The sequence below is a fragment of the Microcaecilia unicolor genome, chromosome 3 (genome assembly GCF_901765095.1).
Source record: "Microcaecilia unicolor chromosome 3, aMicUni1.1, whole genome shotgun sequence".
NCBI classification, from domain to species: Eukaryota; Metazoa; Chordata; class Amphibia; order Gymnophiona; family Siphonopidae; genus Microcaecilia; species Microcaecilia unicolor.
The window spans coordinates 100920461-100942875 of record NC_044033.1 but is presented as its reverse complement, the minus strand read 5'-3'; positions in this window follow the sequence as shown (position 1 = coordinate 100942875).

Genomic DNA, 22415 nt, shown 5'->3' with positions numbered 1-22415 from the left:
TGCCCATTTCTTTTGAAACTCATGGTTGACTTCAGAAGGTACTCAATACCATAACTGGCGATTATTAGTCTACCACAAAAGAACTTAAAAAGTACCACATCAACTGACTAGCTCATATTTCACCTACTAAGATTTAAAAAAAAACATTCTAAAGTACAGTGTATTATAAAACATACGTGCTCACTGAACATTTGCATTTTGAATTCTACATCTCATAAGTAGATTTCTTCCTATGTAAACAATGGTAGAATAGATTAGGCACAGATGCCGCCAGCCTCCTATATACCAGGACGAAGCCTCCAATTTGGCCCAGATACCTCCTGTGGACTTGACCACACCAGTACTGGCCCTGTGTTCCCTCAATGCCTGCCTTCAATGAAACAATTCTGGGTTCCTTTCGCAGGAAGATCTGGAGCGTATCCTGGCTTGGCCAAGGCTTCAAGTGCATTAGTGTCAGCTCTGATGCTGCCCCAGCCCATTTTAGGGGATCCTTTTTGCCACTCATTTGAACAACAAAGTACCTCAGTATTGCTTCAGACTGGGATCACATTGCAGATTAGCCTCAAATGTCTTCTTCCTACATTGGGGGGAAGGTCTTCTGTATGTGTATATTCCCATACCTCTCGTAGGGAAGACTTTGATGAAAACTTAAGCAGGACCAGGGAACCATGATCCCCACTGCACCTTACTGGCTGATGCAGATATGGTTCCCTCTACATATGGAGTTAGACTTCAGAGGCCTGTGGAGACTAGAGTGCTTTCCAACCCTCATTACACAGAATTAGGGGTTCTTCTGTATACCAATCTCCAGTCCCTTCCCTTCACAGCATGGATGTTGATAGGTTAAACCCTCTGCAGCTGTTTGAGGATGTCTCTCATATCCTGCTTGCTTCCGAGAAGGATTCCACTAAGAGGTCATACAATTTTAAGTGGAAGATGTTTGATATCTGGTGTGAGGCAAGGCCCTAGATCTTTTCTCCTAACCTACACAAAAACTGCTTGAATACCTTTGTGAGTCTGGTCCAAAACCAACTCTGTAAGGGTTCACCTCAGTGCAATTGACACCGTCAGCATGTAGAAGATAAGCCTATCTCTGTACAGTCTTTAGTTGTTTGCTTGATGAGAGGCTTGTTTTAGTTGAAACATTTGATCAAACTTCCCACAATGTCACGGGACTTCAATGCCATTCTCACTCAGCCAATAAGCTCTCCTTGAGCTGCTTGATATTTTCCATCTGAAGTACTTGACCTGAAAGGTCCTATTTTTGGAGGTGGTACCTTCAGCCCATAAGGTCAGAGAACGCTAGGCTTTAGTAGCTGACCCAACTAAATAAAATTTCATCACAACAGAGTAGTTCTCTGCAGTCCTTTTAAGTTGCTTCCTAAGATCTTGTTGGAATTCCATCTTAGTCTATTCTGTCAACATTTTCCCTCAAACCCCATGCCCATCCTGGCAAAAGCGTACTGCACACCTGGACTGCTTTACTTGTGCCCAAGCTGGGTTGGCTCTGGAGGGCCATGTCACAGCTCACAATGTGAGAGCCATGGCTGCTTCGGTAGCCCACCTGAGATCAGCCTTTATTGAGATCAGCAAGGCTGCAACGCGGTCTTCTGTCCATACATCACATCTCATTACTGTATTGAGCAAAATTCCTGAGGTGACAGGTGGTTTGTTCACACAGTCCTTCAAAATTTATACAGGGTCTAGAATCCAACTTTACCTCCCCCCAAGGCCCATTTGTTTCTGTTGCTGTTTGCCTTTGTTGCCTGCCATATTTCTATTTTCCCTTTTTGTTTCAGTCAGCCTTGTAGCTAGTGATTCCCAGATGTGGAGAAGATAGGGTCTTGCTTGTCCTCAGAGAAAGTGAAGTTATTCACCTGTAGCAGGTATTCTCCGAGGACAACAGGACACATTTCCACATAACCACTCTCCTTCCCTAGGATTTGCATTCCATCAACTATTGTACTAGAATCCCTTGGTCTCACGTGGCATGTACAGACAAGAAGGTGCTTGCATGTGTAGTACAGCTTCCAAAAGCTTCTAGGGTTAGAAACTGAGGAGCATATCTGTTCTGGGCTCCATCGGATGATGTCATCCATATGTGGAAATGTGTCCTGTCTGTGGAAAACACCTGCTAAAGGTGAGTAACTTCACTTTGCTTCCTGTCCGAAATATCTCTCTGGAGTCCAGGTTATTGTTTATGTTCTTTCTTCCTTCTTATCTTTCAGCTCCGGCGAAACATGGACCATGTCAGGACCCGTTTTCTGTTTTTAAGTTAAGTGAAAGCGCATCATAAAATGTTTTGCACAGAGAATGTTACAAAGGGCACTTGGAGGCATCACTTTAAATTCCTTAGAGATGTGCTGTGATTATATGCCTGGAAAATTTTGAAGATTTCTGAGTCTGTGATTGTCCTTTGAAACATATGAGCACATCCCTATTAATATATTTACATGTATAGGGGGAAATAAAATTTTAAGAAATTGAATGAAAAGTCATTATAATTGTTTTTTATTTTAAATGGGAATTAGAGATTGTGTAAGACATAAGAATAGCCATATTGGGTCAGACCAATGATTCTTCTAGCCCAGTACCCTGTTTCTAACAGTGGCCAAGCCAGGGGCGTAGCCACGGGTGGGCCTGGGTGGGCCCAGGCCCACCCATTTCTACCCTAGGCCCACCTAAAAACAGTGGATCGCAATCGGGCATCATGCGTGGCCAAGATGAAGCTTTTTTTCCCTCCCTCACCCCCACCGCGAAGCGTCTAGTAGTTTAAATTAAGGGCGCTCTGGCGCTGGCCAGCAGAGATTCAGTGAGATCAACTCCGGAGCCTTCCATGATCCGAGTGGTGGCCCGTGGCTGAGGTGAATCAGCTTCTCCCTCCCTCACCCCCGCCAGCACCTAGTCTAAATTAAGGGCACCAGCCGACAGCGATTCAGAAACGGAGACCCACTCCAGGGCGTTCCCTCTGCCACGATCCGCCCTCTCGGAAACAGGAAGTTGTAACAGAGAGCGCGGATCGCGGCAGAGGGAACGCCCTGGAGTGGTCTCCGTTTCTGAATCGCTGTCGGCTGGTGCCCTTAATTTAAACTAGAAACTTAGCAGCGCAGAATGAGGGAGGAAAAAGGACAGAGTAATGCTGACCTGCTGTGGGGCGGGCTGGGAGACAGTGGCTGCACCAGGGGGTGGGGCTAAAGGCCGAAAGGAAGGGAGAGAGGTTCAGGACTTGCAAGGGGGGAGAAGGCTAACTGGCTGGAGGGAAGGGATAGGGTTTTGGACCGTGTGTGTGGGTGGTGGTGTGTGTGTGTGTGTATGTGTATGAGTGGTGGGTTGCCTGCCTGCAGGGAAGGAAGAGAGGTTCTGGACCTGCAAAAAGGGGGGGGGAGTAGCAGACTGGAGGCAAAGCTGGACTTATGGGGGGGCGGCTGGAAGCAAGAGAGAGAGATGCTGGACCTGTAATAGCAGGAGGGCGATGGAGGGAAGGAAGAGGTGGTTGGGACCTACAAGGGGAGAGGCTGGAGGAAAGGGAGGAAGTTGCTTGGCCTGCAAGGGGGCAGGCTGGAAGGAAGGGAGAGAGGTGCTAGACCTGGGGGGGGGGGGGGCGGGAGGGAAGGAACAGAGGTGCTGTACCAGGAGGAGAGATTAGAGGGAAGGGAGAGAGATGAGGGGTCAAGGGGATGAAAAAAGAGGGAGACAAATGTTTACCTCACAGTTGAAGAAAGAGCCCAAAGCTGGAAGGAGAGAAGCTGGATAGGTGGGATCGCAGAAGAGAGAGAGACATTGGTGTGGGTGAGGGAGAAGGGAAAATACAGAAACAGATGTGAGATGCTACATGGGGATGACAATGCCTGACCGGGGGAGGGGGGTAGGAATTGGAATAGAGAGGCTATGATGGTCACTGGGAGGGAGGGGTATATGCACACGGGGGACAGATAGTAGACATAGGGAGAATAGGAACTCAGAAGGGAGGTACTGGACATGGGAGGGCAAAGGGACACAAGGGATGATGCTGGACACAGGGGTAGGGGATAAAAGGGTGATGGATGCAGGAATTTGAACATAGTGGAGATACTGGACAAGGAACCATGGGACACAGAGAAGGGAGATGGATGGTGGACATGGAGAGAAAAGACATGACAAATAGACAGAAGACTCTGGTGAGTAAGTTAAGACAGAGGAAAGAAGAAACCAGAGACTAGGACCAAGCTGATTTGAAAAGTAAAATAGCCACACAACAAAAGGTAGAAAAAAATTTATTTTCTATTTTCTGATTAGAATATGTCAGATTTGGAATGTACCTGGAGTATTGTGTTCAGTACTGGTCTCCGTATCTCAAAAAGATATAGTAGAATTGGAAAAGGTACAGCGAAGGGCGACGAAAATGATAGTGGGGATGGGACGACTTTCTATGAAGAGAGGCTGAGAAGGCTAGGGCTTTTCAGCTTGGAGAAGAGACGGCTGAGGGGAGATATGATAGAAGTGTATAAAATAATGAGTGGAATGGATCGGGTGGATGTGAAGCGACTGTTCACGCTATCCAAAAATACTAGGACTAGAGGGCATGAGTTGAAGCTACAGTGTGGTAAATTTAAAACGAATCGGAGAAAATTTTTCTTCACCCAACGTGTAATTAGACTCTGGAATTCATTGCCGGAGAACGTGGTACGGGCGGTTAGCTTGACGGAGTTTAAAAAAGGGGTTAGATAGATTCCTAAAGGACAAGTCCATAGACCGCTATTAATGGACTTGGAAAAATTCCGCATTTTAGGTATAACTTGTCTGGAATGTTTTTACGTTTGGGGAGCGTGCCAGGTGCCTTGACCTGGATTGGCCACTGTCGGTGACAGGATGCTGGGGCTAGATGGACCTTTGGTCCTTTCCCAGTATGGCACTACTTATGTACTTATGTACTTATGTACTTATCTTGCCAGAGCTGGTGTTAGACATGGCTGGAGCCCAGGGCCATAAATTTGGGAGGGAACCCCAAAGCCAATCACCAGGCTTTACTGCCTTCACCTTCCATCATGCTTGTGGCTCTCTGGTCAGGGGGACCAACAGCAATTGCTCCAGTTGCACTCCTCTAACACCATCCCTGGCACGTACTACCTCTATATTTTGCGCAGGAGGAAATGCATTTCATTCTCTTTTTCTAGTATTGTATTGCATGCAGGTCTGACTTCCTGGGGTTTTGGTTATTTTTATAATTTGTAGTCAATTATTCTATATTTAGCATTTTTGTTCCAGTGTGTGATCCGAGGTATTCTGTTAGCATGAATTTTCTATGTAGCCTTCTTGTAGTAAGTTTGGTTTGTTCAGTTTCCCCAATAGATGTATTGATATTTTAGGGCCCCTCCGTAATATGTAAGGCAATGCCTTTTTCATAGGTAGGATCCTTGTTTTGGACGTTAGTCTGGCATCTTAAATTGCTCTAGGTTATGTGACATTTTGTTTTAAAGATTGTTTTATTTACTATATGGTGGCTGTTGAGATTACGGTGAGTTTTATGGGGAAATGTCCTAACTCTGCTCTGCACCCATTGGGGGAAAGCCAGGGGGTTCTATGGATGCAGAATTTATTTGCAGAATTTAATACTAGAGTAGACTATACTTTTTGGCATCATTTCTACAGCGTGTAACTGGAGAGATATGCTGAAAAGTGTTTGGTCTTGCTATACAGGCATGTGTGTTAGGGGACCGAGGCTGAAGAGTGCAATCTCTTGTACTTCCCTCTAGCCCTCAATGTGGCCTGCAGTCACTGAGCCTGCACTGCTACCCTCATTGAAAGTTATTGGCAGTGGGGTACAGGTGGGGCATCAGGTTGCAAGTTTTTCAATTTCAAAAAGTTGGCAACCCTGATGCCCACCCATCTGACCTGTTGGCCCACCCAAAAATTGCCTTCTGGCTACGCCACTGGGCCAAGCCAGGTCACTAGTACCTGGCAGAAACCCAAATATTGGCAACATTTTAAACCCAGATATGCTGACTGCTTTACTTTATCCTCTGGCAAAGAGTTAACTCTTGTTGAGTGAAAAAATATTTCCTCCTATTTGTTTTTAAAACTATTTCCATGTAACTTCCCTTGAGTGTCCCTGGTCTTTGTACGTTTGAAACAAGTTAAAATTTGATTCACTTCTACTCGTTCTACCACACTCAGGATTTTGTAGTGGTCAAGCACTATTTTCTTTCCTCCTTATAAATTAATGGCAGGCCAAAAAGATAATGTCACTATGGGTAACCATCATACTAGTCTGGGGGCTAAGTACTTTGCTACGGGGACCCTTCAATCAATCTCTTCCTCTGAAGATTCAGAGAATGTTATTTTCTAGTTCTAGTGAGCAGAACTTCGTTTCTTCGCATAAGAAAGCTACTACGTTCAGAAAATTGTAGTGTTATATATTCTTCCTCAGGGATCTGAGGTACCTTCTGTGGTTACTTCATCTGTTGATCAGGTCTCAGAGGAGGAACTCTTTCTACTTCTGCTCAGCCTTTACAAGATGAGTCATAGTCATTGGGGTTCAGTCTCTTTCTCTGCAATCTACTGGAGAATTTTCTTCACAGTGTGTTCTTTATAAAACTTTTTTTTTTAATGAGGCGCACTCAGAATCTGTGTGAGTTATTAGGTGACTAGCCAACCCTTCCTACAGGAGTCATTTTTGACCAAGAGGCCTAGGCTCGAGTCACAAAAAGATAGACTCATGCTTTTTCATATCTGAAGATTTGGTTTTCAGACAGATGACATTTAGCTAGTAGCTTGTTAAAAGGTCTTTGGAAAAAGGAGAGATCCCTGTTGCTGAAGAGGATAACCGTATTGAAGTTTATCTGTTTTGGAGGGAAGAGTTTACCTGGTATGATTATGCAAACGTATGAAGCCTTAAGTATGGTTGAGCCAGTTTCTCAAGATCCTGGTAGTTCCATAGTAACCTATGAAGCTCTGTAAGTCTAAGTGCTTTAAAAATGAGCCCCTCTTCAGAGAAGATAATGAAGAACATAGGGGAATTGAGAACACCAAGATTTTCAAAGGATAGGCTTTTTGGATACTTTTGGGGTTTCATGGGTGTTATAAACTTCAGGACTCCTTGAAATTTAGGTCAGGCAGGTCAAGTTTTACTCCAGCACTCACATTTCCAGTCTAAACTTTTATTTGGGTTGACCATGAGACAGTATTGCAAAGGCACAAATCTTCAGGAGCCTCTAGAGGTCTGCAATGAGGTCTTTAGGGTCCACTTCTCATTGGAGCAAATATGAGTCATCTGTTTTCTTTAAACAGTGATGCCAAATTGCCACAGATGAAGGGGTTTTAGATGTGATATGAAGAGGCTTAAGAGTTGGAATTTTGACACCATCTCTTAGATTTGTTTTCATATTGTCTTTTTTTCAGGCTCTAGACAAAAAGTGGCAGTCAGATCTACCTTGGACAACCTGCTTACTTTAGAGACCAGTGTCTGAGAAGAAGAGATGACGGAAAAAATATTCCATATACTTTCTAGTTCCAATAAAGATGGTTCCTTTTCTCCAGTTCTATTAGATTGTAAGCTCTTTGAGCAGGGACTGTCTTTCTTCTATGTTTGTGCAGCGCTGCGTATGCCTTGTAGCGCTATAGAAATGCTAAATAGTAGTAGTAGTAGTAGTTCTTGACCATGAGGGTAAATTGAGCTTTCAAGATTTCCCACGAATGTTATCTCAGTAATGAGAATTCCTCACAGCTTTAGATCTCAAGGAGGCATATTTTCACCATTCCTTGTTCGGGGTCCTCATCAGAGATTCCTTAGATTTAGAGGTTTACATCAACATTTTCAGTTTCAGGCCCTATCTTTTGGCTTATCTGCGTCTCCTAAATGGTGATGGTCACAGTGGCCTGTGCAAGGAAAGTATTTTGGTTCATCCATATTTAGATGATTTGGCTCATCAGTAAAGTCAGAAGAAGAGAATCACCAGGCTACTGTTGAAGTGGTCACGTTTCTTCAATTGCTTGGTTGAATAACCTATTTCAGCAACAGCAAAGTTAGTATTGTTGATTCAGGCTGCTAATTTAGCACTACAAAATCAAGGTGGTCGGTTAAGCTTCCTTTCTTCAGAGGGATATTTTGCCATTGCAAGAAGAGGTTTCATGAGACTGAACACCAGCAATCAGATATTAATTGTCCTCTCATGAGCCTCTTGACAAGAAAAGTGTACAAAGTTATATAGACAGAAAACAGCTTACTTCAGAGGGTCAGATAACAATTTGTTCTATTCAACAGAAATCAATAGGTCAGCAAAAATACAAAAGAGACTTTGATTGATAGGTAAGATACAGATGGGTTTTTCAAAACTGAAAAACATGTCTAATACATAATATTTTTCTCAACTATTGATACAGAAATATATAACAATACAGTTGCCTTATTCAACTAAACATTCTCTGGAGGAGAAAAGTTTCAATAGCAATGTGTATCTATGGATAAGCACCTTGCTTCATCCTGGGGCCTCTCAAGTTCAATAACAATCTCGTTCATACTCTGATTAGTTTTTTCCAGAGGTCAGTGGAAAAGCTGAGAACTGCACGCTCCTCTCATATAACCTAAAGACAATTTTTCTAACAATTTTCAGACTAAAATGTTAGCCCTAAGTTGTCCAGTTCCACAATATCATCCTCTTGTAATAATGATTTCCTTTAGGAATCATTTTTGACAACATCCATCCAAATGAACCTTTTATCTTTACAGAGTATCTTTTTCTTTCCATTCATCACATTATGGGCTAACCTGTTAGAAAAAATTACTAAAGCTAATTATGCAAACACTTAAACCATATCCTATAATCAGAATGTATATTACAACTACTCCTAATTTCAACAACTACTAAATAAAGCTGTAATCATTCTTATAAATTATCAAGGCGATACATTCTCTAATTTTATCTATATGTGGTTGGCTTCATTCTGCTCTTTTTAGAGGGTAAGTGCAATACACTCTCCTTACGAGGTCAACACAAAGTCTCATTCTACTCTAATGCAATTTACTACCTTTAACAGATTTATTTATTCTGACAGCTATTTTGTTAAGGATACAGTTCAAGTTTTCTCAATTATAAGGGACATATTGTCTCCTTATTTTAACAATTTTATCAATCTTATACACTTTCTATTCTATTCTCAGCATTTATATTCTGCTTATGTCAGCATAGAATTAAAGACGGTTACAACATTAGATTCAAAATGCTTATTAAAGGATACCTCTTTAAAGCTTCCTGAAATATCAGCGAGTTAGATAAATTCAATATTTGAATTAGAATTTAATTTCAGATTTTACTGGATTAATAGTTGAAAGAATTTTCATAAAAAACATGTTCATTATAAATAGTTAACAGTGAGAAAACCCAATCTGAGTATCGACCCAAAACAAGAAGACTACCAAGCATCAGGGATGATCAATAACTGAGTATGGATTTAAGAACGACTAATAATTTTTTGAACACTTGGCATGCCACCTTGAACTCTGTTTGTGAACAAACCAGCAACCAATGCAGATCTCTAAGTAAAAAGGTTACATGATCAAAATTTCTAAGTCTGACTATCATTTTCACCACAGTATTCTGCTGAATTGCAACCTATTGTAAATTTGTCATACATGCCTACATACAAAGAGCTATAATAATTCATTTGAGATATTATAGCTTGAACCAATAGTCAAATGTTCTGAAAAAGAAAGATCTAATTTCCCTTAGCTGACACAGCTTTAAAAAATTTCTTTACTTAGATTATTCACCTGATACTCCATTGTTAATTGAGAATCTAAAATCCTAACTCTGGGAAGACGTTTCATATTTGTTCACCGGTCCTTAATGTAATGGACTTAGAAAATCCAATAAAATAATGTTAAAATATAACACTTAATCTTTACAGAACTGTCATCTTTTCTCAAAAATATTTCAGTGACATACAAGAAATGCAAATTTATAAAATATATCTGCATAACAAGTAATATTATGGGCTTCAAGTAATCTATGTGCATAATTCCCTAGTTATGCAATACAGGTCTCATAGGGGAAAGGAATGGGGGGTGATATTTGATATCCCACCTTTCTGTGGTTACCATCTAAGTGGTTTACATATTATATACAAGTATTTATTATGTACTTGGAACAATTGAGGATTAAGTGACTTTCCCAAAGTCAGGAAAAAAACACTAATTCAATTGACTTCAGTCAAGATATTCAACTAAATAGGATTAGTGGTGTCCCTTCTTACAAAGAAGCTTATCAATCAGGCAATAGTCCTAGCATGAAAGATCTAGCAAACCTCTCTCATATATGGTAAAATATAAAACATATAAACAAAATTAGGATAGACTAGGCAGTCACCTAGGTAACACTTTTTCTTTTCTGGAGCAACATAGAGCGGTTCCAGTCAAGCAGTCAAGGCAAAGCAATAGATCCTAACAACTTGATAACCTTAAAGAATCATCCATGTATATTCTTACTAGTGGGCAATTTCTCAGGTATCTCATTTACTGATACACAAACCAAGCAACATCTTATCATAAATCCAACAATTTGACACACTAAATACTTCACCTGATTCAAACGCTATTGGACAAACATCTCCTTTTCACTAACAAAATTTGCAAAACAAAAAGCAAAATTCTCTACTACTAGTAATGAAAAATTCAGAGTTTAACTTTCTGATTACCATAGAATCTCATAATAGAAATTTCAGTCTACAACTACTGCATGTGGCACAGACTGAAAAACTAAGGAATATGATTAAACATCATAACTCAAATTAATATCAACCAGTCGGGAATACGGCTGTTAATCAACCAGTGAATACTTAGTTCTCCAAGGACAAGCAGGCTGCTTGTTCTCACAAGTGGGTTGATGTCCACGTCGGCCCAAGAATCGGCATTTTGCCAGCAAAATAAAGTTTCGCTAGAGTCTTCTAGTGCACAAGCTGTGCGCACTGCGCATGCGTGGACAACTTCCTGCCCGTAGCGTGAACGTGCTACTTCAGTTTTTTCTTGTCCGCGTTCGAGGTAACAGGTTTTCTTCTCTGCTCCTCATAAGGCCCAGGAAAGAGTCTGACGACTTGTTTTCTTCTTTTTTCTATTTTAGTTTTCGTAATTTTATTTAAAAAAAAAATTAAATTAGAATCCTCTTAGTTTCTTAGTTTAGCCCTCTTTTAGGTTTCCTTTGTTTTTCAACAGTCGGGAGCTCCTTTTCTTGTTTGTGCCCTTTTTTCTTTAAGAAGGCACTATTGCGTCTTTTGATTTTGCTAAAGCCGTTTTTCCTTCCATGTCGAAGACACCCAGCGGCTTCAAGCGTTGTACTCGGTGCTACCGGACAATCTCAGGTACTGATACCCACGCCTGGTGTATTCAGTGCCTTGGGCCCGACCATAGCCCAGCTGCTTGTAGTCTGTGTCATCGTATGAAGAAACGGACCCAAGCGTCTCAAGAGGCCCAACAAGAAAAGCCTTTTGGGGCTCAGTTCGGTCTTTCGACGTCGACATTGAAGGGAGCATCGACGTCGAGAAGAAAAGATAATGACTGCTATGAGACCAACTCGTGCTGGGAGCAGTGAGGCATCGAGTGGGTCTCCACCTGCCTTGAGGCCTCCTGTTATGCAGTCCACCTGGGACCGGCCTTCTTCAGACCTAGTCCCGAGGAGACATGAGGATTCCACGTCCTCATTGGTACCGAAAAGTCTCGATGATGGCTGTTGAGCGAAGGCTAAGAGGCACCGTCATCGTTCTCCGACACATGGACCGGGAGCTCCGGGCATCAAGAGAGTTGGGCATCCAGAGGACAGCATCGGCACAGAGAGGATCGCTCCCCTCGATATAGTAAGTGTCTGATGCAATCAGTCTCTTGAAACAGCCCGATGCCTGCTTCCGAGCCCCCACGAATTCTGACACCCGCCTGTCCCACCGCCCAGCAGCCTTCTCCGATGGCGGCTCTCAACGAGCAGATTCGGGCCTGTTTCCAGAACTTCTGGACGGGACTGCTGCGTCAGTCAGCTTCGGTGTTGGGGGATGCTTGCGCCTTCTCTACCATCTGCTGCAGCGGTGTCTGGCCCTTTACCTGTGGTGAGGTCCCCGACCGCGATGCCGCCTAGCCACCCCAGGTTGACTCCCCTTCGACCATCGATGGAGGGAGCTTCGCCGCATTCGGACGGGCATCGACCTCTTGACATCGCCATTGAGGACACCGTTCCTCGGCGTCGAGGACAGGTCCAGTGTTGAAGCACCTTAACGCAGCTTTATCTGACACTGAGCAGGAGTGTTCATGGGAGTCAGATGAGGATCCCAGATACTTCTGATGAGTCCTTTGGGATTCCCTCTGATCCTTCCCCTCCACTAGAAAGGAGACTATCTCCACCGGAGAGTCTGTCCTTCTCCTCTTTTGTCCGGGAAATGGCTATGGCTATTCCCTTCCCTGTGGAGGTTGAGGATGAGCCCAGGACTGAGAGCTGTGAGGTCCTGGAATATTCTTCTCCACCTAAAGAGGCTGTGGACAGTTCTCCTCTGCATAAGATACTGAGGAAAGTCCTTATGCGAAACTGGTCAGCCCCTCTGTCTTGCCCTGTGGTCCCGAAAAAGCTGAATCCAAGTATCGGATCCACGGTGAACCTGGGTTGATGAGGTCTCAGTTACCACACAATTCCATGGTGGACTCCGACCTCAAGAGAGTCAGGAGTACTAGAGACTATGCTTCGGCGCCCCCAGGCAGAGAAGCTAGGACTCTTGATTCTTTTGGGAGGAAGACGTATCAGGCTGCTATGGCTCGCTGCCAAGATCCAGTCATACCAGCTCTTCACGAGTGTACGTTTGCGGGACTCGATACGTCAACTGTCCAGCTCGGTTGATGCCTCCCTTATGGAGCTGTCGAGCCTTTTTGCCAGTGGTCAGGCAGCAGAAGGCGTGTCGCAAGTTCCTGGCCAGGGGTACTTTTGACGTTGACATCCAGGATCGCTGCTCAAGATATAGTGGATGCGGCAGACTCTCATGGCTGCGTGTCTCTGACCTGGATCATTCTGTCCAGCAGCGGGTGGTGATGTTCCTTGCCGGGGGACAATCTTTTGGAGAAAATGTAGAGGATCTAGTTGATCAAATCAAGAAAACATAATGATGCTATGGATTCTCTCTCCCACCACTACACTATACTACTATTTAGCATTTCTATAGCGCTACAGAGGCATACGCAGCGCTGCACAAAATAGAGAAAGAAAGTAGTCCCATGCTCAAAGAGCTTACAATCTAATAGACGGGCGTCCTTCTGCTACTGCCCTCATCTAGGAGGTTTTTTGGCGGAGGAGGAGTGCCCCTTATACCTATTCTAGGCGTAGGTACACTTCTGCTTCTCGGACAGCCTGTACAGGCTCAACCCAGCGCGCTCGTTCTCGTCAATAGCACGCGACTAAGGCCCATTCCTGCTCACCAGCAAAAGCAAGGGACGGGCTTTTGACTGGCTCCAGTTATTTATTTATTGCATTGTGCCCACATTATCCCACCTTTTTTGCAGGCTCAATGTGGCTTACAGGTGTTAATATGATATAGTCATTACATAGTCTTAGATAACAGTCGGTAATAAGTTGAGGGTAAATGAGGATTTAGATGGAAGGTGTTAGGTAAAGCCGTGTGAGAGGTGAGGTGTTTTAAAGCACGTGAGGTGATTTAAGGAGTGATTTGATTCATTAAGGATGTCTTTATGTAGGCCTTGGTTGAAGAGATGTGTCCCTTCAAAGATTTGCGAAAACTAGTTAAGTTATCCATGGTTTTCAGGGCCATGGGGATGTGTGTTCCATATCTGTGTGCTTTTGTACGCAAAGGTAGTAGCGTATGCCTGTTTGTATTTAATTCCTTTTACAGCTGGGGAAGTTCAAATGGAGGAATTTGCGGGCTGATCTTCTGGCGTTTCTGGGCGGTAAGTCCACTAAATTTAGCATGTAGAGTGGGGCATCTGCGTGAATGATTTTTGTGTACAGTCATGCAGATCTTGAAACTCAATTCGTTCCTTGAGCGGGAGCCAGTGCAGTTTTTCCTTTTAGGGCTTCGCACTTTCGTATTTGGTTTTTCCAAAGATGAGTCGGGCTGCGGTATTCTGGGCTGTTTGGAGTTTTTTTGATGGTATTTTCTTTACAACCTGCGTACAGGGCGTTGCAGTAGTCCAGGTGACTTATCACTAGTGACTGTACTAAGGTGTGGAAGATATTTCTTGGGAAAAAAGGTTTTATTCTTTTGAGTTTCCACATCGAGTAGAACATTTTTTTCGTTGTGTTCTTCACGTGGGTATCAAGTGTGAGGTTTCGATCAATAGTGACTCCAGGAATTTTCAGATTTTCTGAGATAGGGAGTTGGCAGTAAGGTGTGGTTATGGTAGGGTTAGTTGATTTGTGTTGTATTGGGAAGTGAGAACTAGACATTGAGTTTTCTCCGCGTTCAGTTTTAACTGGAATGAGTCCGCCCAAGAGTGCATGATTTGGAGGCTCTGATTGATCTCGTTGGTTATTTCGTTTAGGTTGCTTTTGAAAGGGATGTGGATTGTGACATCATCCGCATAAATGTAGGGGTTAAGGTTCTGATTGGATAGTAGTTTGGCTAGTGGTATCATCATCAGGGTTGAAAATAGTTTGGCGAAAGGGGGGATCCCTGAGGAACTCCACATTCCGGTGTCCAGGGTGGTGATCTGTCATTGTTCGTTGTGTTACTTGGTTAGGATCTGTGGTGAGGATCCTTTGAACCATTTGAGAAACTGGGCCTCCGATTCCAAAGTATTCTAACAGGTGGTAATAATATTCCATGGTCTACCATGTCAAAAGCACTGGACATGTCAAATTGTAGTACGAGTATGTTCTTACCGGTTGACAATTGTTTTTTGAATGAATTCATTGCAGACACAAGTACAGTTTCAGTACTATGATGTGATCTAAATCCTGATTGAGACTCATGTAGAATTGAGTGTTTTGGTTAGGTATTCCGTGAGTTGTTTCGTCACTATGCCCTCCATCAGTTTGTTATGAGCGGGATGGAAGCAACTGGTCGGTAGTTTGTTAGGTCCATTGTGCTTTTCTTGGCATCTTTTGGCAGAGGAGTGAGAAGGATATTTCCTTTATCCGTGGGGAAGAGACCATTAGGAGTCTGTAATTTACTTGGTTCGTGAGGTCATTTTTTAATTGTTTGGGGGCGGCTTTTAATAGGCTAGTAGGGCAGATGTCAAGTTTGCATTGGGATTTGGCGTATTTCCGAGCCAGTGTGTGAGTTCGTCTACTGAAATCAAGTCAAAGTTGGTCCATGATCGATCGGCTGGATATTCACCAGGTTCGGGTCTAGCATTCAAGGATGTTTGTGTATTCAGTGGTATTGCTTGGTATCATGCGTCGGAGCTTTATGATTTTTTCCTTGAAATAGTTCGCTAGGGTTAGTTGCCAAAGGGGTTTCTGTACTATTTGAAGTGACCTGTGTTGGTATTTAGGAGATTGTTTTACAAGTGAAAAGAGTTTATTGCGTGTCCTTGTAATTTGGTCCTATTATAGTTCTGTAGTGCGTTCTTTTGGTTTGTTTGACTTTGTATTTGTATTTCTTTGCGACTGTTTCCACTCTTTGAGTGTGTAGTCGTCTTTTTTTTTTCTCCAAGCTTTTTCTAGTCTTCTAACCTGTGTTTTAGTTCTTTCAGTTCTTCGTTGAACCAAGGGATGAGCTTTTCCTATATGAGGTTCTAGTTTGGAGTGGTGCTATCTTGTCTAGAACTGTTCTGCATCTGTTGTCCCATTCTTGTAGAAATTGGGGCGAGTCTGTATTTGTTGTCCATTCGTCGGTGTATATTTGTTGCCAAATTTTAGAGGGTCTATCTTGCCTCTTGTAGTGTATGTTCTTTTTTCTGTTTGTTGTTGTCTCTCTTTTGTTTTCCAAAGGAGGGAAGTGTTTGCCTTGTAGTGGTCTGGACCATGGTTGGGCTGTCCATTTTGTGTCTTTTATCTGAGGTTCGCTTCTGATGAGAATTTGTGGGTTATGATGTTTAATGTATGTCCTTCTTGTGAGTGGGTTGCACTGTTTAGGCCAGTGGATCTCCCAGAGTTGAAGGAATTCCTTGCATTCGCGTAACATTGTTTATTGTTACATATCTTCCAGATGAAGGTTTGTATAAGAATATTTGGGAGGACAGGCAGGTATTTGATATGCAGTCCATGAAGTGTATCTGGGCATCTTGCCATTTAGCCGGGGGTCTATAAAATAGGATTATATTTAGTTGGTCATGCAGGTTGGGGTGGTTGATTCTGACTGAGGCTATTTCGAGTTGGGGAAGGATAAATTCAGCTGTTGTTGTGACTGTGAATTGGGATTTATAAATTATAGCTATGCCTCCGCCTCTTTTTCCTTCTTTTGTCCAGTGGGTAATTTTGTACCCTGGTGGGCAGAGCTCTAGGATTATTGGGTCTTTGGAGTCATGAATCCAAGTTTCATTAATGAGAAGGAAGTCAAGGTGATCTTCCGTTATCCAGTCGGTTATCGTTGTGGTTTTTTCGATTATTGATCTAGCATTGGAGTAGCCTATTTGAAGTAATTGGTATTGCTCCCTTGAGTTCGGGTTTGTGGTGATTTTTATCAGTTGTCTGTTTCCTTGATATGTGGATTTGGTGTTTTCTTTTTTTGTCATCCCTTGTTGATGTCTGTAGGTATTAGGATTGTTGTGGACTTTGTTGTTATTTTGTGAGGGCATGGTTTGTGCGTGTATGGTGTGTGGTTCGTAAGTTGTGAGGTTGTTGTTATATGTATCGTGGATTGTCTATACGTGTAGGAGTAGGATGAGACAGTAGTTAGTTAGGGGTATTTTGCTGGGGTGCATATCAGCAGTAAAGACACTACAGTGATTTCTAAAGTAACAGTACATAGGATATAAAGTGCAATCTGCGCGGTGCATTTACTGCACGGTGTCTGCTACTGGGTCCCTGTAAACAGTGCACAGAGAAGAAGAAAGAAAGAAAAAAAATATATATATATAAGTTCAGCATAGCCTCAGTAAAAGTGTACTACTACTTAACATTTCTAGAGTGCTACTAGGGTTACGCAGCGCTGTACAAAATAAAGAAGGACGGTCACCGCTCAAATGAGCTTACAATCTAAAGAATGAAATGTCAAGTTGGGCAGTCTAGATTTCCTGGGTAGAAGTGTAGAGGTTAGGTGCCGAAGCAGAGATTTGAAGATGGGCAGGGAGGGGGCCTGACGTATGGGCTCAGGGAGTTTGTTCCACGCGTGGGGTGAGGCGAGGCAGAAAGGGCAGAGCCTGGAGTTGGCGGTGGTGAAGGGTACTGAAAGGAGGGATTTGTCTTGAGAGCGGAGGTTATGGGTAGGAACATAAGGGGAGATGAGGGTTGAGAGGTAAGGAGGGGCTGCAGATCGAGTACATTTGTAGGTTAGTAGCAGAAGCATGAATTGAATGCGGTACCTGATCGGAAGCCAGTGAAGTGACTTGAGGAGAGGGGTGATATGAGTGTATCGGTTCAGGCAGAAGATAAGACGTGCAGCAGAGTTCTGAACAGACTGAAGGGGGGATAGGTGGCTAAGTGGGAGACCAGTGAGGAGTAGGTTGCAGTAGTCAAGGCGAGAGGTAACGAGAGAGTGGATGAGAGTTCGGGTGGTGTGCTCAGAAAGGAAAGGGCGGATTTTGCTAATGTTATAGAGGAAGAAGCGACAGGTCTTGGCGCTGGATGTGCGCAGAGGAGAGGGAGGAGTCGAAGATGACACCGAGGTTGCGGACAGATGAGTCGGGGACGATGAGGGTGTTATCAACTGAGATAGAGAGTGGAGGTAGAGGAGAAGTGGGTTTGGGTGGGAAGACAAGAAGTTCGGTCTTGACCATGTTCAGTTTCAGGTGGCGGTTGGACATCCAGGCAGCAATGTCGGATAAGCAGGCCGATACTTTGGCCTGGGTTTCCGCAGTGATGTCAGGTGTGGAGAGATAAAGCTGGGTGTCGTCAGCATAGAGACAATACTGGAAGCCATGAGATGAGATCAGGGAGCCCAGGGAAGAGGTGTAGATAGAGAAAAGAAGGGGTCCAAGGACAGAACCCTGAGGGACTCCAACAGAGAGCGGGATAGGGGTGGAGGAAGAGCCATGAGAGTGTACTCTGAAGGTACGATGGGAGAGATAAGAGGAGAACCAGGAGAGGACAGAGCCCTGGAAACCAAAAGAGGACAGTGTGTCAAGAAGTAAGTTGTGATTGACAGTGTCAAAAGCGGCGGATAGGTCGAGGAGAATGAGGATGGAGTAATGACCTTTGGATTTGGCGAGAAACAGGTCATTACAGACTTTGGATAATGCTGTTTCTGTCGAGTGAAGTGGGCGAAAGCCAGATTGAAGCGGATCAAGGATGGTATGAGAGGCGAGAAAATCAATGCAACGGCTGTGAACGGCACGTTCAAGTATTTTGGAGAGGAAGGATAGGAGGGAGATGGGGCGGTAGTTGGAGGGACAGGTAGGGTCAAGTGAAGGTTTTTTGAGGAGAGGTGTGACAATAGCATGCTTGACGGTGTCAGGGACAGTTGCGGTGGAGAGAGGTTGAGGATATGACAGATAGGAGGGGTGATAATAGGAGAGATGGTGATAAGTAAGTTGGTGGGGATGGGGTCTGAGGAACAGGTGGTGCATTTCGAGGAGGAGAGAAGATGGGCGGTTTCCTCTTCGGTGATATCAGGAAAATAGGAGGAGGAGGCTTGGGTTGCCTGGGAATAGATGCCACAGGCAGGGATCCTATTGGCACATTTCTTATTATTCCTCCTCCCAAACCTGAAAGAAGCCCCTTAATGCCAACCAAGGTCCCAGAAGAAAAGATTCCCTACCAGGTTGTACAGATTAACAATGCCAAAGACTTAATTGCACTAGAAACTGGGTTTGGAGATACTAACCTGTGGCTCGAATGGGCCCACTATACCACAGCAAGTTTGAATGTTTCTAATTGTTATTTCTGCGCATATGCAAGGGCAGAACCTACAGCGGTTCCTTTTCCTTTAGATCTCTACAATGATCCAGATGGTTTTTGGTGTATGTTAGAGCTATTGCAGGTAAAAGAGGACATTAATCAGTCTTGTCAACATCTCGACAAACATCATCCCTACTTGCTCCCTCGGCTGAGGGTACCACCTGCATTCAGAATTCCAGACCCTGCCACAAGATATCATACATGTCTGGACTGATATGCAGTTAAAAACCCACGGTTTTTGGGAAATTTAACCAATTGTAATACCACTCTAGGAAAAGGGGCCCTGCGAGGTCTGAACCTCACAGACTTTTCTCAGGCTACAGCAGATGTATGGAGGTATTGTGGAACCAACACTATCCACCATACACTCCACAGAAATTGGACAGGCAGATGTGCCTTGGTCAAATTGGTAATCCCAATAGTCATAGCATCTTTGATTCCTCCTCATAGCAGCTCTTCCTCACGAGTGAAGAGACATGCAGTGCCCGGATCTTTTGATGACCGGGTTTATATAGATGCAATTGGAGTAATACTGCAAGCACCGGCGCGCGCGGCTCCTCCTGATGTCATCACGATGCCCCTGCGGACCGACCCTGTGTGCCACGAGTCGAAGAAGTAGCCGCGTCTTGTCTCCTCGATAGTCCGCCGGTGCCGTGTTTACTCTTCTTGGCTCCTGCTCCTTGCGCTTCGTGCCTCTCCGTCCCACCTGAGCTGACTGCCCTTTGGAAGCTTCCACCTGGCCTTCCTGCACTGGCTGGCTGCAGTGCACTCCGTCTCTCTCCATTCCTTCGCCCCTGCCGGCCACCAGTCGGGACTCAAATCTTCTCTTCAGTTCTCTTCTTCTAGCCAGGTAATGGCCCTGCGGATCTTTTATTTATTTACCATGTCTTGAGCTCAGCTTTAAATTGAGTCAAAGAGGTAAGTTGTCTGAGGTGTGGAGGCATGTTCTCATCCCTAGGCCCTTTACTATGGAATTCCTTGCCTCCACACCTCAGACAATTTACCTCTTTGACTCAAGTTAAAGCTGAGCTCAAGACCTTTTTTATTAAAGTAAAAAAAAATATTATTTGATGTTGATGCATGGGTCCAGATTTTTTATTATTTAAACTGGTCATAGCCGGGAGCTTTGTGGAAAATTGTATAACCTCCTCACATTGAGTATTGAGTTCTGCAGTCAAGTGAGTGTGTGTGTGTGTGTGTGTGTGTGTGGGGGGGGGGGGGGGTTCAGGGTCATAATGTGAAAAGGAAGGACAGGGGGGGGCAAAAAGAACACTACTCTGGTGGATGGGAGAGAAAGAGGGCATGATGATGATGGATGAAGCATGGAGGAGGGGACAGACAGAGGGGCGGACGGCGCTGGAAAAGAGAGAAGAGCAGACCAGACACTGGACGGAAAGGGGCAAAGAAAGGAGGCAGATGCTGGATGGAAAGGGGCAGAGAGAGAGGGGGGGTATACCCGTGCCAAAATTCTGAGCATGTACCTGAGCATGTGCTGGTGGTCTAGTGGCCTCTTTGGGGGTAGGAAAGAACCCCGCTCTTTTCCGCTTGCTGCCCCTGCTGCGTGGGTGGTGCTGTCACTCTTCAAAATGGCCGCAGGAAGTCTCGGCAGCAATTTGGAAAAAACATCAGCACCAGCCCAGAGCAGTGGCAGCGGGCAAGTAAGAGTAGGGTTCTTTCCTGTCCCAAAGCAGTACACCTGATGTAGCTCCTCCTCATACCTCATGGGTGAGTGCAGGGTGGCTGAAAAAAAATATGGATGGCATGTGGAAGGAAGAAGGGCCTGTAAAAAAAAAAGTTGGATGATATGGGTGCAGGGAGGAAGAGAGGGGGCTGTAAAAAAGTGGATGTTAGGAGGCCTGGGAAAATATGGATGGTATCTGTGTACAGAGTAGTGGACCGTAATAGTGGTTAAATTGTACAATGAGTTTATGTTGGGTAAAATGAATTTATCTTGTAGGGCAGACTGGATGGACCATATAGGTCTTTATCTGCCGTCATTTACTATGTAAACTAAAATGACGACAAACTTGCAGAATTTGTGTTGAAAGATGGGCGCCCTTCTCTTTTGAAAATAAGCCTGATTGTGTTTCAGATTTGACAAGACTGTTCCTGCTATTCCCTGGTCTGTTTGCTAGTCTGGTTTGTGTCATTTGGGTGTACTGGAGCTGTAACAGCTTACAAAATTGTTTATAATGAAAAAAATCACAAGTTACTTTTCATGTCCTATACCTAGTAAAAGGAAATTAGTTGATAATGAAGACAAAATCAATGAGCCTGAAGTACTTGCTTCATCATCATCTTGTATTGAACAACAAAATAATGAAGACAGAATCAATGAACCTGAAGTACTTGCTTCATCATCGTCTTGTATTGAACAACAAAATAATGAAGACAGAATCAATGAGCCTGAAGTACTTGCTTCATCATCGTCTTGTATTGAACAACAAAATAATGACAATTGTTGGCCTACTTGTTGGTCTTTAGAACAAAAGAATGAATTTTGCCAAAAATATGACTGGCTCTCTATACAAAATAAAAAACTAGGTTGTAAGCCATGTCAAAAAGTTGGAACAGTTGGTGTTGAGAAAAAGATGGGAATGAAAATATCAAAAGAGTGGGCCAATAATGAAATCACTTATTTTGGTGAAACACGACAGCAGCAGCTAACATCCCTACGTAAGAAATTATTTGACCACAAGGAAAGTTCATCTCATAAAGCTGCTTTGAAATTGGTGGCAGAAGCCAACAAAGAGGTGCTAGAGAATGTATGTATAAAATCTATTGGTCATGAGAAAGAGATAACTGCCAAAATCTTTCGCACAGCTTATAAAGTGGTAAAGAAGAACCAGTCCTTTAATAATTTTGAAGCTGAAATAGATGTACAGGAACTTAATGGTCTTGACAAGGGCCACATTCTTCACTCTACAAATGCATGCATCAACATTGTTCATCACATTAGTAGTGGAATGAGAAAAAACTTGTTTCAAAAAATTGTAAATTCTAAAAGTAAAATATCATTAATAATTGATGAAGGAACAACCGTCAGTCAGAAATCTACATTGATTGTACACGCCCGGGTATTTATCACAGATTGCGGAATGCCTACACCAGTAAATTTATTTATTGATTTGATTGAATTACCAGATGTAACAGCAAAAGGAATTTTCAGCTCTTTGCTTCATCAGCTCAAGTCTATTGGTATGACAGAGGAATAGCTGCAGGATTATTTGGTTTCTGTTGCTTGTGATGGAGCAAATGTAATGTTGGGGGCTCGTGGTGGAGTTAAGAAATTGCTAAAAGACAAATTTCCATCAGTTCTTGTATGGCATTGTGCTAATCACAGATTAGAGTTGTCAGTCCATGATGCTGTAAAAGCTGTTTCAGGAATAAATAGATTCAAATCATTCATTGATAAGCTCTATGTGATGTACCATGCTTCGCCGAAAAATAGTAGAGAATTAC